This window comes from Lycorma delicatula, chromosome 1, assembly GCF_047948215.1.
Source record: "Lycorma delicatula isolate Av1 chromosome 1, ASM4794821v1, whole genome shotgun sequence".
In the NCBI taxonomy this organism is placed as follows: Eukaryota; Metazoa; Arthropoda; class Insecta; order Hemiptera; family Fulgoridae; genus Lycorma; species Lycorma delicatula.
The window spans coordinates 312,845,437-312,861,322 of NC_134455.1; the positions used below are offsets into that span (position 1 = coordinate 312,845,437).

The following is a 15,886-nucleotide window of genomic DNA, read 5'->3' on the forward strand; positions in this document are numbered from 1 at the left end:
CCGGAAAGAAATGTTAGATAAGTTAAATATTATAAAGTTAGGAAATTTGGAATATTTTTAGAAACGGATTTATGTTTGTTACCCATTTAACAATGGTGCACGTCAAACATAAAAAAAAAGGATTTTTTACCCCTATCTATATATAGTGTTCTCATATTTCTCAAAACCTTCTGAAGATACGGTTTTAGGACCTACTTTATTCGATTTTTTAAGTTAAACCACATAAGAAACTACTAATTCTGCCCCTTAATTAACGTCCTAAAAATTTCAGTACGACCTCTTTTCACCGAGGTAGCTGAGATCCGAACAAAATCTTTCACTAGCCATAAATCTCAAAGGAAGCATTTTAGGACATGTATTTACATGAATTCTTTCCATTGCTCGTATTTTTACAGGTTATGAAAGGCCTGGAAGAATTTTCTGACCCACTCTGTATAGATCAGCTGATATCCGTGGGAAGTGGAAGCGCCTCGGACCTTTTACCTGAAAGCCCCGAGTACGAATCTAGATAAATATGACATTTTTTATAAGCTGCAAAATTCTATTTCATATTCTACGTACAAGCTTCTCAGAGTTCTTATGATGAATTGATTCATCAGCTAAAAAATAATAAACAAATAAAGAAAACACAGAATAAATATATATATATATATATATATATATTTGTTTTTTTTTCTTTGGTTTTATATACACTCATCCGGGAGCCGGAGCCGTAATTAAGCATAACTCAGCTCGGGAAGTTTCGTCACCAAATCAACCTAACCAAGACCCACCTGGGTCTTGGTCATAGCAGTTGCCTGCCTCTAACCGGTTCCGCCGAGGGGGACCGCAACCGGGTCTCGGTCTTAACAGCTCGAGGGCGACGGAGTCATTGTGTCTCATCAACGCAGCCCATCCCAGCAATCCAGAACGAATAACGACTCCACAGGAGGCTGTCAATCACCCCCTCGCTACCTTGTATCCCTGCCTTTGTGCTGTGCTATCGTTATTATATATTTTGATACAGCTCTGAATTTGTTGACTCCAGATAGCATGTTCGATACAATCGTTTCTACAACGAGGGGTCCAGTTATTTATTCGCGGATGCTTCTTTCAACCGTCCACCGTCGACACCTCAACCCAACATGTTCAGACGAGTCATAGTCTCCGCAATGTAAACACTCGGAATTGAGAACTCTCTTCCTTCCGATAAAGATATGACCGGAATACCCCGTGCTCCGTTAATCACTGGGTTAGCCAGAAATTGAGTTCAACAAATAGGTTGTCAGTCCATGGTGCAACGGTGTTTGATTAAGAATTTGGTCCAACGCCCTGTTGATGATTGATCCCACCTCCTCTGCCACTCTCGTATCTTGCCCGTCTGAATAGACACTTTGTCTCCTCCCCTAATAATGTAACACCGCATCATCGCCAACTGTCGGAGGGGGAACTATAACAATTACTAGGGCAGCCTCTATTGAGACTGAGGAGTAGACAGACACGATCCTGAGGACTCTTCTCCTTTGGATCCCTTCCCAGATTTGCCTGTTTGAGTCCTTGTCCAGTGCAGTTCCCCAGACCGTGATTCCATAGAGGAGTACTGAGTTTATGACATGAGCATATATCCTCCTGGGAGATAACTTTGGACCAGACAAGTTACTGAACATTATGTGTAATGCCTTTACCAGCCGTTGGGCTTCTGCTGCGGTCTCCTTGGCGTGAACTAAATGTTCTTCGTTTGTCCAGCCACACTCTCAGATGTTTGACGGAGTCTGAGCAACGTACGGGGCTGCCGTCGCGTCTGATTGAAACGGGGGCCAGCGGCCTTTTGCCGGCTATGGTGATGAGCTTCATCTTTTCTTGAGATAGGCGCAAACCTTTCCCTTGCATCCATCTCTGGACCCTCCATATTGTCATGTTGACCGTAGTCGCCATATCCTTCCCCTAAACCCACTCAAACTACGAGGACGAGGTCGTCTGTGAAGGCAATCGTGACAACACTCTCGGGGTAATTCAGTCGGAGAACATCATCGTATACTGTGTTCCACTACGTAGGCCCCAATACCAAACACTGTGGCACCCCACATATGACTTGGAAACGGATGGGTGAATCAGTTGAATAATAGATTTTATATCTGTCTTAATGGTATCTTTGCAACAATCTCCGCAGGTTGTTGTCAATCTATCAATCTTTAAGAACCCGAAACATATCTATTTTTTAATTTCTAATTATTACACTTATCGGGCTTCTTTTATTAAAAACCAGTGTAACCAACGCATTTATTCACGAATAATTGTTAAATATTACAATTAATCAGTGGAATATATAGAACAATTGATTGGCTTTTGTTTTAATTATTTTTTAATTATTCAAATTATTAGCTATGGTAAAAATATTTTTTAATGCTTTAATTTACTATGAATAATTTCTAAGGGATAAATAAAACGGAATGTTACTCAAATAATTTTAATAATATTTAAAAAAACTGTGAAATTTAAACTATACTGAAGAAAATAATTATTACGTGATAATTCTCGATTTAAGTAATATTTTATCTATTGCATAGTAATGATTTATTATAGAAGTAAATAATCAATCGCTTGTTTAGTAAGTAAATACCAGCAGCTACATCAGTTCGATAAACTTCCATTTCAATCTACTTAACACAAAGATCCATTATATAAAAGTTATTTGTATGTTTGTTAAGGAAGTAAGTAACAAAGATGATAAATTATTTGTCAGAATTATGATTGTTATTTTTAGTAGTGAATCAAAATTACAAGTGTAATATACTGTCATTTGTCAAAATGCATTGTAGAGAAACATTTGTCAATAGCAATAGAAGTCTACCTATTCAGAAAGTAATATATTCCGTGGCTCAGCAGTGTTGGGTTGAGATCGGCTGATAAATAATTCGTAACAATAATTTCCGCTGGCATCAGCGTCGGCGGTAAGCGGAACTGTACCCTATTCTAACTATACTAATTTCTTCTGTACTTCCGTTAAAGCACAAAGCATATTGCGGCACCCGGAAAACTACCTACCTAACAAAGATTATTAACATTTGCAAACGACTTACAAGTTAGTTGTATCGTTTAAAATTGCACTCTCTTACTTTAATAGGAATTGATATTATTTATTATTATTCTAAAATATTTTTTTTATAACATCCAATGTTTCATACTACAATAAATACTAAAAAATTAAAAATATTAGTATTCCACCCAAAAATTACAAGAAAAAGCAAATTTCATATAAGCAATTTTTGAATGTTTTTGAAATTACAATTAAGAAAAAAATATATTACTTTCAAGATGATAAAAAGTTACTTACTTAACTTTCTCGTTTTTTTAAAAATAAAAGTCACACATCGGTAATAATAAACTCACTGAAAATTTATTTTAATGTACTAAATATCGGTTTCTTGGTTCATATTTAATCATTATCATTAGGTCATCTGTCCTAGGCGAGTATCTTCCACCATTGCTGTTCTCTTCCACCATCCTCTTCTATTCCCAATAGATTAATTTGGAGATCCCATTTTTTTCAAAATTTATAGACTTTAATTGTTTCAAGCTTCTCTTCTTTGCACCTTCTATTAATTCTATAAGGCTTTTTAATTAATTCTCTAATGACAAGTGTCCCGGCCAAGCTTCTCTTTATTGTTCTGATTAAATAGATATTTTTGTTGACTCTCCTCAACACTTATCAATTTTTCATTCTAATAATTCAGTTACATTGCAATTGACTCCATCTTTTTTTAACGACTTTTCGAAGCAAAGTACGGGTAATGATTTCAGTTACATGCTGTGAGTGGGAAAAAATAAATTTCCTTTTGTTGAGATGTAAGGAGTACAAAAATACCTTCCCCTAAATTGGAGTGTCCTTATACTTAATATTCATTACTAAATATTCATTAGGAAATATTTTTATTTTATTTTTTGTTCAAAAACTAGTATAATTACAATCGGCTCCCAAAGTGGAATGTGATAGGTCTGCAGAGAATACGGAATACAACACAGGGCTCAGTACAGAGCCCTGAGGGACATCCAACCTAATCTTAAAGAATCTCGGCAACTCTTTATTACAATTCATTTGAGCGAAACTCCTCTCAAAATAATTCCGTAAGACGAGGAAGTAGGGTTCAGGAAGTTGTAATTTCGACTTATAGAGCAAGTCAGGTTTTCATACCTCGTCAAAGGCCTGTTGGATGTCTAGGAAAGCCGCCGACCAGAATTTCCTTCTGACACCCACTGATGACCCTGACGACTCTATGTCACTATCTGATAGCGGAATGACCAAACCTGAACTGAAAATAGTGGCCCGGAATTATCCCCATACTCTCCAACTCTGACATAAGCCTGCGAGGTAGGAGCTTCTCAAACAATATAGATAAGACCAGTAAGAAGCTAATTAGTTTGTAAAAAGAAACTTCCGGTGCAGGCTTCCCTGGTTTCAAAACCATTACCACCGCCGACAACTTCCATTCCGCTGGGAACTAAGATATCCGCAGAACGGCGGTAAAGACATCCCTAACGTATGTGGCCCCTTTAAGCGGAGCATTCCAAGCATTTTGTGCGTCACTTAGTCAAAGCTCGGGGCTTTCCTTAATCACCTTCCTTGGTTGATTAATTTCAGTATCTGTCTAATCGGAAAGCTGATTGGCATTGGGCTCTTTAGGAAGTCTTCAATATCTACATCATTATGACCCTCATTATCCTGGGGTTGGAAGTTTACTTCTAAGTGTGAAGCAAATAGGTCGGCGTCCTTCTCTCAGTCATTCCTCGCCCACGAATCAGTACTCCTCTGTAGGGCAGGGAGTGTTCCTGGGGATCGTTGTGGTCCCTTTGTAGCCTTCCATAAGGTACATCCGTCTACATTTAGGAGAGAAATATTTCCGATGTACTCCTTGAATTTCTCATATTTGATAGTCTTTAACAACTTCCTCAGTCTCCACGCCGCTCTGTTAAGAATAGTCCTGTCTTCTTGCCTCCTGAAACGCTGCCAATTTCGCCTAAGTTGCTGTTTTCAGACAATTAGATCTGCCACTTCTCTCGGTTAAGTATTGTCTCTGGCGAATGAACATCTTCAGGGGTAGACTGCCATGCATCCACTTGCATCACTTACGTTAGAAGGTACGTCGCGTAATCAATATCCTCAAGAGTAACGAGCGGAAATGTATCAGTCAGTTTCTCTTCGATCCAGTCCTGACAAAAAACATATTCTGTTCGTTTTTTATGCAGAATAGCCCCCCTTTTGTTCCTCAGTACCGTCGTGCTCAATGTAGGTATATCGGGTGAGTGGTCCGAAGTTGAATCATTGCTGTTTTCTACCAGAGTGTACGCAGATGATATACCTGAATTGATAAAATACTCAACTAAATCCGAAATATTAGTTAGTTCCGAAGGCCAATATGTCAGCTGAAATCCCGAACCCACGTCCAGGCAGAGATTCTGAACACATTTCCTCAATATTCTTCCTCTGCTGGTAATCAAACGCAAACCCCACAACAGATCTTTCGCGTCCAGTTCCGTCCAGCGACAATCCTAGAACATACAGTTGCTAAGTACTCCGAAAATAACTCGTCGGTTACAGTATGGCGTAGAGGACACAGTACGCCGCGGACAGTCTGATACGTCACAACCAGTCTGCAACTTCAACTGTGGTTGGCTGAATCTTGTTAATGTAGAAGATAGGAAGTTGGTGATGCCTCAGAGAATTCATAACCAGAATTGCGGTTCATCAATGTGCTTTCCTATGTGGGTAATTCGTAACATACACAGAGAAACATTGAAACCGGAAATAATTCCGGTCTGTAAAGTTCGATTTCGATATTAATATTACTTCTAGGTAATTCCTATTATTCCTAGTTCTTCTCGCCGAGAAAGTAGCCCGTTAATGTTCCATGTAACTTTTCGCAGAAATTTTATCATTAACATATTTTGGAGAGCACCTGAATAAGATAGGCTATTAGACTCCCAATCTGTTGAAGCAGAAATCTGTATTTGATGAAAGCCTGTCTAACTTGTCCAAATTATTCTCACTAATACATCCAGCTGCTGCAGCATAGTTTAGTGGAGAGATTCAGGCTTTGCACCTACCGTGCTAGATCCTTCATGTCCCAACGAGGGGAAATTTTTATCATCAAGGGCGGAGCTGGTCACCCTGCGGCTAGCGGATTCGACTCTCGGAGCAAGATGTTAATTCCATTTCGCCTTTCGCTTACATTTTCTCCCCAATATCTCTTAGTATACTCTGCAGCCTCGATAGTTTGCCGCGTGGTCGGATTGACACAATGCGTAGGTTGCAGGAGTGCTCCTGTCCTTCCTTGAGCAATCAGCTGTTCGATGGTCTTCCCCACACTTTACACAGCGGAAAGGTCTCATACAATTTTTATGTGTGCCCGTACTGTTGACACCTGAGGAAATGCACGAGGACTGTTGGTTTCCGTGGTGACTCAAACGACACCCTACAATTCGCAATGTACTTCAATTCATATATGGTCTTATTGTTCTCTTGCGGCTCCAGGTACACGGAAAATGTCGATGTGGTCTCCTTAGTCCCCCTATGGCGTACATTTATCAAGTCCTTCACCCGATGCCCGTGGCCTTCGATTTTTTCCTTGATCATCTCTAGTGGAATCGAATGGTGTAGGTTCCTAATCACGATCCGAAAGGCTCATAAGTTCTTTCTAGTGAAGGTATGGCTTATCAAACCATGTTCCCGAAATACATTTATGATTTTCTTGTACGATTCAATGTCCCGATAAATTATTCTTAGTTGTTTACCTCCGACCAGTGTAATCCCCCTTGTACATGAAAGTTTCTAAGAGTTCGTACAGCTTCAGCACATTGTTTATCTCATAAAGCACAGAGAAGGTGGCTTGACCAGTTCCGTTCGGTTCACAATATCCGTATACTCTAATGGAAGGTAATTCACCAGTGCTAGGACTACGAATCAGTATGGTTCCTCGGCATAGGTATGGTCCTACACTGACTAGTATAGTAGTAGGTTTTTTTGTAACCTCCGGGTCCACCGTTAGGTATTGCTTTAGAGTATGAGATGAATAATTTTTAGCGTGTGTGAAAATTCCATGTCTGACTGGGATTCGAATCCGGGACCTCCGGATAAAAGGCTGAGTCGCTACCACTCGCGCTAAGGAGGCCGGTGACTAGTAGTAGGTTGGGATTCATAATTACACTTGAATTTCCCGATAGATTGTTTGTTATATAGTCTCTAATAAGTTTTCTACGAGGTCAACTCTCCTCGGTTCTCTATTCAACGACGGCAGCGGATCACGTTTTCTGGATGTAATCTGACAACCTACAATATCAGATGGACCTTCGTCTATCATATCTGCTGAAGATAGCTGATCCATACTGGATAAGAACTAAATATAAATGAAAGAAACAAGTAATCATAAAACATAAAAGAACACTACTTAGCAACGGAGCGGCAGATCAAAAATAATCTCTAATACTACAACCAAAAAAAAAAAAATAATAATAACAAAACTTTGATACATAATGAGAATTAATCTCCAAAACGCAACTGCAGACATAACATAACATAATGAAATATATCGCAACCGTAACACAGGTATAAATTTTAGTTTGAATCAACAAGCATACCACTATCATAGAGAACAGCTGATTGCAAAATATCATCCAAATATCATCTCAAAATAAAATTTAATTACAGAAGAGATAATACCATCCCCATCCCGTTTTACACCATATTTCACTTTCCTATACTTATTTTAACATTTTTCCAGATTCATCATATTCTTTCTTCATCAAATTAAAAAAAAATGATTTAAAGTCAGAAAGACATATTTTAGTTTTTTTTATGAGTAACCGGAAAGATTTATTCCAAGAATAAAGTACTGGTATTTATTAAAATATACTGTGAAAAATTTATAGTTTGTACATTGATTGTTTTATATCTAAATAAAAAAATAATAATAAAAGCATCATTTTCACAGGTAAATAATATTTTTGATAAAGATATTAGCCGTAAAAGCCCTTGAAAATGTTCAAATGTATGCTGAACGAGATTTAGTAAAGTGAAAGTGGATCTCTAATTTAGATCTGGGGCTAAGCCAAAATGAAGAACCCATTGTAAAAAATCGCTTTAAGTAAAGTTCAAACTTTATGCAGTTTTGTTTGTTGCCAAGTTTCAGCATAAATGTGTTTTAAGATATAAAAAAGGCTTGACAAAATTTAATGAATAAATTTGATTCTGGTTTATTCTTGTCATATGAATTACAGTATAAGTTCAAACGCAATAAATAAGATTTATTCAATTACAGTTTTTACGCCCAAAATTCAAATAATGTAACATGATCAATATTATAATGAATATGATGGGGAAAAATGAATTTGTGTATGTAATTCTTATTGTATTCTTGCTTGACTCTCTGGGATTTGATGTGATAGAAAAACCACAAAATAAACACACAACGCTGTTTGTAACATAATTATGTTTAATTACATACTAGGATATAATTACGTACTACGTACTTTTCGCTTTTAACTTTAATTTAAAACAATATTTTAAATATGATTTCATGTAATTTAAAAACACGAAACAAGTTTAAAAAACGTACCACAGTTTTCAAACTAAGCAAGGAATCTATATGCATTAAAATTCTATAATAAAATAAGAAAAAATTATTCATACTTAATAAGTTTTGTGAAAAGTCTGAGAAGCAATATTAAGAAATAAGCATTAAAATGGGAGAATATTAGTTACCAGAAGTGATGAAGAGGTACAGGAGTTTTATTAGGAAATAATTTTACAAAGGATGAAATATGAATTTCAGACATAAAAGTAGCCTGATACAGTGAAAGAAGAATTTTATTCCTAAAAAGAAGTTTGCTGTATCAAAACGAATTTAAGAATAAGGGAGGAAAATTCAATAAAAATATTTGTGTAGAATGTAGGGATGTTCGAGTCCTTTGAAATGTAATTTTACAGGAGGATGTTGAAATTATGTAGATCGATAAAATTTGGAAATGAATAACTGTTAAGATAAATAGGAGAAAATTTGTAGTGGAATCTTTTAATAAATTAATTACAAGTATATTGCTGATGCATATATTAAGAAGTCTAGATTTATTACATCTATAAAGGAAGAGATTGTAGAAGGTAAACTCTATAAATACAAAGGTTTTATTGTATGAAACTATTAACTGAGAATATAAGATGTAATAATTATGATGAGGACAAATGTTTGCACAAAACAGATAGAAATGGTGAATAGAATCAGTCAACCCACGAATGACTACAAATAATAAATTCACATTTAATATTTTATTTATAATTTTAAAATGGACAATTTTTCATGTTAGAAGACATGTTTCTAGTGTATTAAAATTATTTGATATAGAATGTTTTTTAGTAAGTTAAACTTCTGTTATTAGATGTTTTTTTCGGACAACACAATTCGTCTTCTTGTTTTTATTAGGAAGGTTTGAACCTGCTTCGAAATTACCTGACTTCTAAACCATAAGCTAACAATTATAAATCATATAAAAAAAAGTTAATATATAAATAACTGCTTACACTTTCTATGCCTACCTTAGTTTCTTAACCTCCATCATCCAATACCATTAATTAATTTAATTACTTACTTATTCATTTATCTCAAAACAAGAATAAGCTTATGCCCAATTACAGTCCCTTTATGATAGCTTTGTATGAAAGTGCCATACATGAGCAGGATTCGAAATCGGGATCTAAAATGAACCTATGGGGATATTTTTCCATTTTTCCTTCTTTTTAAACTATATCTATTAAGTTGATTTAAAAAGTAAATAAAATGTTTAAAGGAAAAAATCTGTTCAGCTGAACTAGAATATAATAATATTAAAGATTTTATTGCAATTCTTCATAATTTGATTTACTGAAGAAATTTACTACTTGCAGAAAGAATTTTTTTAGAGACATGAATGTATACTAGAGAACTTTATTTTTTGCTTCATAAATTATTTAAACAAAATTAATATAGGGGTTCTGTTTTTTTAATGTTTTTGGAAGATTTTCACTTTATAAAAATAGTTATCTTTTAATTGTACAATAAATATTAGCTTCAGTTTTTCGTCAGGACTAATTTCTATAAATAACTCTCTAAATTATGTATCCTACATATTCAAATTTTTTTAACGAGTTAGCAAATTATTTACACAGATAAAAAAAATTATCAAATATATTACCACGTTACAATAATATTCAGTTTACATAATTCGCCAAACTTAATTCTACGTCTATTTCTGAAAAAAAGTTATCATGTTTTAACTAATGTTTACCAAATAAGCAACATAAATATTATTAGAAAAATGTCAAGAAGCGTAACATATCTTATTTATACGAATCTTATCTTATTTATATGAAATACGAATAGTTCATTTTCTCAGAAACCAAATTCATAATTATTTAGAGTGTTATAAAATTAAAATAAAAGAGTAATCTAAACTTAAAATGATTCAGAAAGATATACCTTTTCACTTCTACTTTAAATTTACACTTTTGAAGTCTCCTATATCTGAACAATTATGTGTTACGTTCCTTATATAGAGTAGACTTTCAAATCTCAACCAAGTCAATATTTAAAGAAATAGAAAAAAATATTATATTTTTATTTTCTTTTTGTGTTTTTTTTCATTCTTTTCAATTTTATTTTGTTTTACATAATTTAGACATTTTCTTTTATAAGTTACCGAAAGGCCTACGTATAATACTGATTGTATTAAAAAAAACCGTTCATATGAAATGAAAATGGAAATCTGTTATAAAAATAATAGGAGGAAAGAAAAAAATAACATAAATTGTTATTATGCATGAACTAAAGTTCTTCGGTATTTGGCTGTACGTATCTACTATATACCAAAATTATTCAACTAATCATTTTGAACTTCTTGCACCAAGCAATGACGACGACGAGACAAAAATTAAAAACATCTAATCATTTTCCCAGACAATGAAAATTATTATTTTTCAAATTTTCAACGAATTTATGTGGAAAACCTAACAATGGGAACTCCATGATTTTAATTCTCACAAAATAGAATCATCAAAATCAGTCCATTTGGTAGGATAACGCTTGAATATAAATATATTATAAAAAATACACAGAAAACGAACTGAGATCGTTCTGCGTTTTGGAAGCAACTTAATGTATATATGGGTTGACCTTCAACTATTTAGTCTTAAAAACCATGTAGTTTTTTTTTTAAATTTTATTATTAATTTTTCTGCAGTGTTACAGTTCTCTCTGAGGCCTGATATCCTTATTAGTATTAATACCTACTCATCTAATTTTTTTTTTTTTAATTAATTTGGTGTAATTAATTTCAGTATATTTTTCAAATCATAGATGATTTTTGTTTTGTATTAGTTTATAGTTAGATGTTAATGTTTACAGTTAAGTTAAAAGATTGGAATTATCTTTTGTTTACAGAGAATGACATTTCGAAAGATTTCTGAAGATACTTATTCGTCAATGGATTAACAAAGTTTGGATAATTGATTTGGCAAACCCTGGCATCGTCGACACGAGACTATCATTACTCGAAAAATTACACAGTAAATTATAAGGTAAATTATCAAATTTAATCAATTTGTAAGTATATAAATACACTTGCAAAGGCTGTTAACATGTATTTATTAGTAATTTTTTAATGGTGATTAATTGTATCCTAGTAGACGACTACGAAAATAAATGTAAAAAAAAATAGAAATGATGATTATATTTTTGACTGCTGTATAACAAACTGCGTGTGAAAACCCGTTATGAACTCATTATTTGTAGATAATTTTGCAATTTACATTTGATTGTAGGACTTCGGCAACTACAGAGAGGGTTTATTTATTTATTTTTTCCGGTGAGACGAAGGAATAGCGTTTACGTAGTAAGTTTCGGACTCGCTAACAGGTTCTGCAAGATGTTATTAAGAGCGTGTATGTGTACCTGCGCCCTACCGACCAAACATGGTCTGATTGTATTAAAAAAAACACAGCTCGTCCCTCCCCACCGCCGTATGATCGCGTACTGGATACTTGTCCGGATCTGGGAACCAGATCCCGGCTCACACCTCACAGACGAACAGCATGTCTGAATGTATCAGAGGTTCCTGTCTCACCAATCATCTCTTCCCGAGACGAACCATAATTTAAGCACAAACTCAGCTCCCGGAGTTGAGCACCAGGAGAGTGCCTCTAACCAACAAGAGAGAGCACGCTGTGCTCGGTTATGCCGTTCACAGCAGCACCAACCCAATGGCCAGGACTCGGTCTTCACGAGTTTCGCTTTTAACGGGGTCACCCCAAGGGGCATCCCCGCCGGTCTCGTTCTATTCAGCTCGGGGTTAGGGAGTTCCACTGCTTTATCGCCGCCACCCATCCAAGCAAGCCCAGGCGAAAAATGACTCCACAGTGGGCTGTCCCTTAACTCCTCGCTTCTCGGTCTTTCTGCTGTATCAAATTCGCAATGTTCAAGTTCGAGATTATGATGAACCTCTGTTTGATCTCTAGGGTATGATATTTTCAGTATTCAGCGGACCCACCAGTGATATAAAATACTGACGCACCTACCGCACTCAAATATTACGTGTTCAGGTGTCCCTCTCACCAAAGTATAGGCATTCCTCATCATCAGCCCTCCGTCTCCAGTATAAGTATATTTTAAAGGCTCCGTGACCAGTCAGAAACTAGACGAGCCAATTACTTAGCTCACCAAATATCCTCCCGAACCACGGCCAGATGTTTGGAATTAATCGATGAATCTATCTTTCCTTCTGAGAGGCGTCCCACCTGGACCGTCACTCGACCATCATTGCCAAAAAACGTTATTGATAGATCGCATTCTTCGTATACTCTAGTCCTATGGTTGGCCATTTGCTATCATGGGACCATAGCATCAATAATTGCATCAGCTGATACAGCGTTATACGCGGCTGCCACGCAAATAGTGATGCGGGGATGTATTCCCTTTAGCAACCGCCGATTGCGGTCAACACCCATCAGCCTGTTCTAAACCGGTACCCGAGATAGAAGTATTGAATTCACCACATGCGAGTACTTCCTGTCTTTAGAAGTACGTGGTCAAGTTATTCTTCCCAAAAGTCTGCTTAGTCCCGTCACAGCCTTCTTAGCCCGTTGACACAATTCTTGGACGTGGGTAGTAAAGGACCTAGATGGTTGGTCGCAGCTTGCAATTCCACCTGATGTTCTCCAATTCAGAGCTCAATCGGGAAGTGTCTCCTTCTACCAGCTAATACCACCGCTCTCGTTTTCTCCAGTGATTAAGCATCTTTCCTCAAGCTAGCACCGGACCCGTTCAATGACGGCCTCACCAGCAGGTGCAGCCACCTCGTCCTCCTTTTTAGCCACGACCAACAAATCGAGGTTGTCCGCAAAAGCCAGTGCAATAACCCTCGGTGGGAAGTCCATGCTGGGCACCCCGTCGTACACGATTCCTCAACATCATAATCACGATGTTGTTCATGATGTTCCATAACAACAGCTGGTGAACCAGCTGAATCATACACAGACGTTAGATTTTTAGGATTGTGGTTTGATCAATGACTAATGTGGGTTACATATTTAAAAGAGCTTTAGGTTTAACGTCTAAAATTGCTAGACATGCTGAGGGTTCTATCATATACTCCTTGGAAAAGTGATCCAGTTTACATGTTGCGATTCTATCGATCACTGGTCTGTTCCCGATTGGATTACAACTGTGTAGCTTATTCTTCCACTCACGCCACCGCTCTTGAACGCTCGATGTAGACCATAACTCATTTATCCGTTCTTATAAAGTACATTTCGTTCAAGCCCCGTGTTAAGTCAACTAGGATACTATGGTGAGCCATCTCTTTAGTGTAAACGAAACCAAATGATTTTCTTGATCTTTTTTTCTGAAAGCGCTACGAAATTATCCGACCTTTGATGCGGTGTTCTCCAAATAACATCTTAATCGATACCTGGAACGTCCAAGATCTACAGCTCCGTTTTGGCTTATCGCATTTTGTTATCTCTAAATCTATAATTACCACCAGTTCCTCCTGTTTCTTAACATTATAAAACCCTTATATATTATTACGTTGCCGGACTTCCCTCGTGAATTATTGCTTTAGCCTTTGTCGATATCATAAAACATACCAGATAACATCTGGTTATTTTACTAGAAAAAAGTTATTATAAATATCATGAATCCTGATGCTATAGTTTATACAGACGGCTCTAAACACGATATTTATGTTGGCGGTGCTTTTTTGTGTTTAGAAATTAGAAAATACGTATTTAGGCTTCCCAGTATCGTCAGTGGTTTTGTCGTTAAGCTGTATGCTTATTATAAGGCCTTGAATATAATTAGCACAGCCTATTGACACGCACTTGTTCGATAAGATTCCATGAGTGCCTTGCAGGTGATTAGTGATATGTACTCTAGACGCCTGTTGTCCGTGAAATGCAATCTATTATTTCTGAAATGGCTAAGTGAAATAATATAAGTTTGAGTTTCTATTGGATCTCCAGCCACATAGGAATTTCAGGTAATGAGCCGCTGATCGTTCAACAAAAGAGGCAAAGAGTTTTGCAACTTTCTTTCACTAATCGCATTGTTTCTGAAGTTTTGTCTGTTTTCTGATGAGTGTGGTCAGTGATGTGTGGCAAAGTGAATGGAATGCTATCATCAATAATAAATTTCGTCCAGTTAAGGACAATGTGTTACCATGGAGCTCTTCATTCAGAAATAGCCGACGAGTGGAAGCTATTATTTGACTTTTGTAAGTAGGGCATACTAGACTCACTCATGAACATCTCATGACTCGGACCGATGCACCTGTTTTTGTTCACTGTGACTGTCAACGGACGGTACACTACATACTTAGGAACTGTGGCGTGGCATTCTGACGGAAATATAAACTAGAGACTAACATCCGAAATATCTAATGCAACAATTTGTCGATGTTATCGAATGACTTGCGATTTCTTATCTATGAAATAACCATGCATCTGGATTCAAGAATTTAATTATTCATATCTTTTTTCATCTGTTAATTTTTTTCATCTATTTATGCCATTTGACAAATAATCTTTTTTTATTTAATGTTACATTTCACTTTTGTTTTATTTCACTTTTAGCAGTCGTCATAGGCGTTATCTCTCTGTACTATGAAGTTAATTTTTAATATTTATTTGTTTACTATATATATCGTCTCCTAGCGTTGATGGTGACACTTCGCTGTGCACCCAGGAAAATAAATAAATGTCAGTTACGTTTGTAAAAAATGAAGTGTAATTTACAAAAGCTTTTTAAATAATATTTTATTTTAATAATATTTTTAATTTATTTTATTTTTTAATTCAGTTATTTGACAATCTGCACTCACGCTCTTTCTGTCATGAAATGAAAAAAGTTTTGATGGAGCAATGTAGGATGCGTGACTTACCTTACAAATAACTAAACAAATTTGTTACACTGCATCAGACCAATGACTGAGTAATAATAATAATATAATAATAATAATCACATGTATTTATAAAATATAAACTATTACACAATTTAGGCAAATATATTAATGAAATGTACGTAAATTACTTTTAGTTTTTTTGAAATTATAGAATTATAAATTTTTATATATGCAAGTTATAATTTTTTATTCGTAAAATTATGTTATAGAATATAATTATGAAAAATAGTAAAATTATTATCTTAAAGATAAAAACACGAAGAAACGAAAATGGAATTCACGATTTTGTTTATCCTTCTTTTATTATTTTTAAAGGATAAAACGGGGTATCAGGATTTGTTGTTAGAATTTTTGAGGTCTTTTCACGTTAAAGCTTATCACTTTGGCCCTAGCAATTTTATTTTTTACCTCAGTAAAAAATATCAGTGTC

At 35.5% G+C, this 15,886-nt stretch overlaps 1 protein-coding gene across 1 annotated transcript in view; it reads left to right on the forward strand.

The window, feature by feature from the left end:
• The window catches only part of LOC142333996 (uncharacterized), a 402,091-nt gene that overhangs the window by 244,610 nt on the left and 141,595 nt on the right, over positions 1–15,886 (forward strand). Inside the window, exon 2 of the mRNA XM_075381664.1 lies at positions 11,442–11,578. The gene's annotated coding sequence lies outside the window, so the exon portion shown is untranslated. The remainder of the gene's footprint in view (positions 1–11,441; positions 11,579–15,886) is intronic.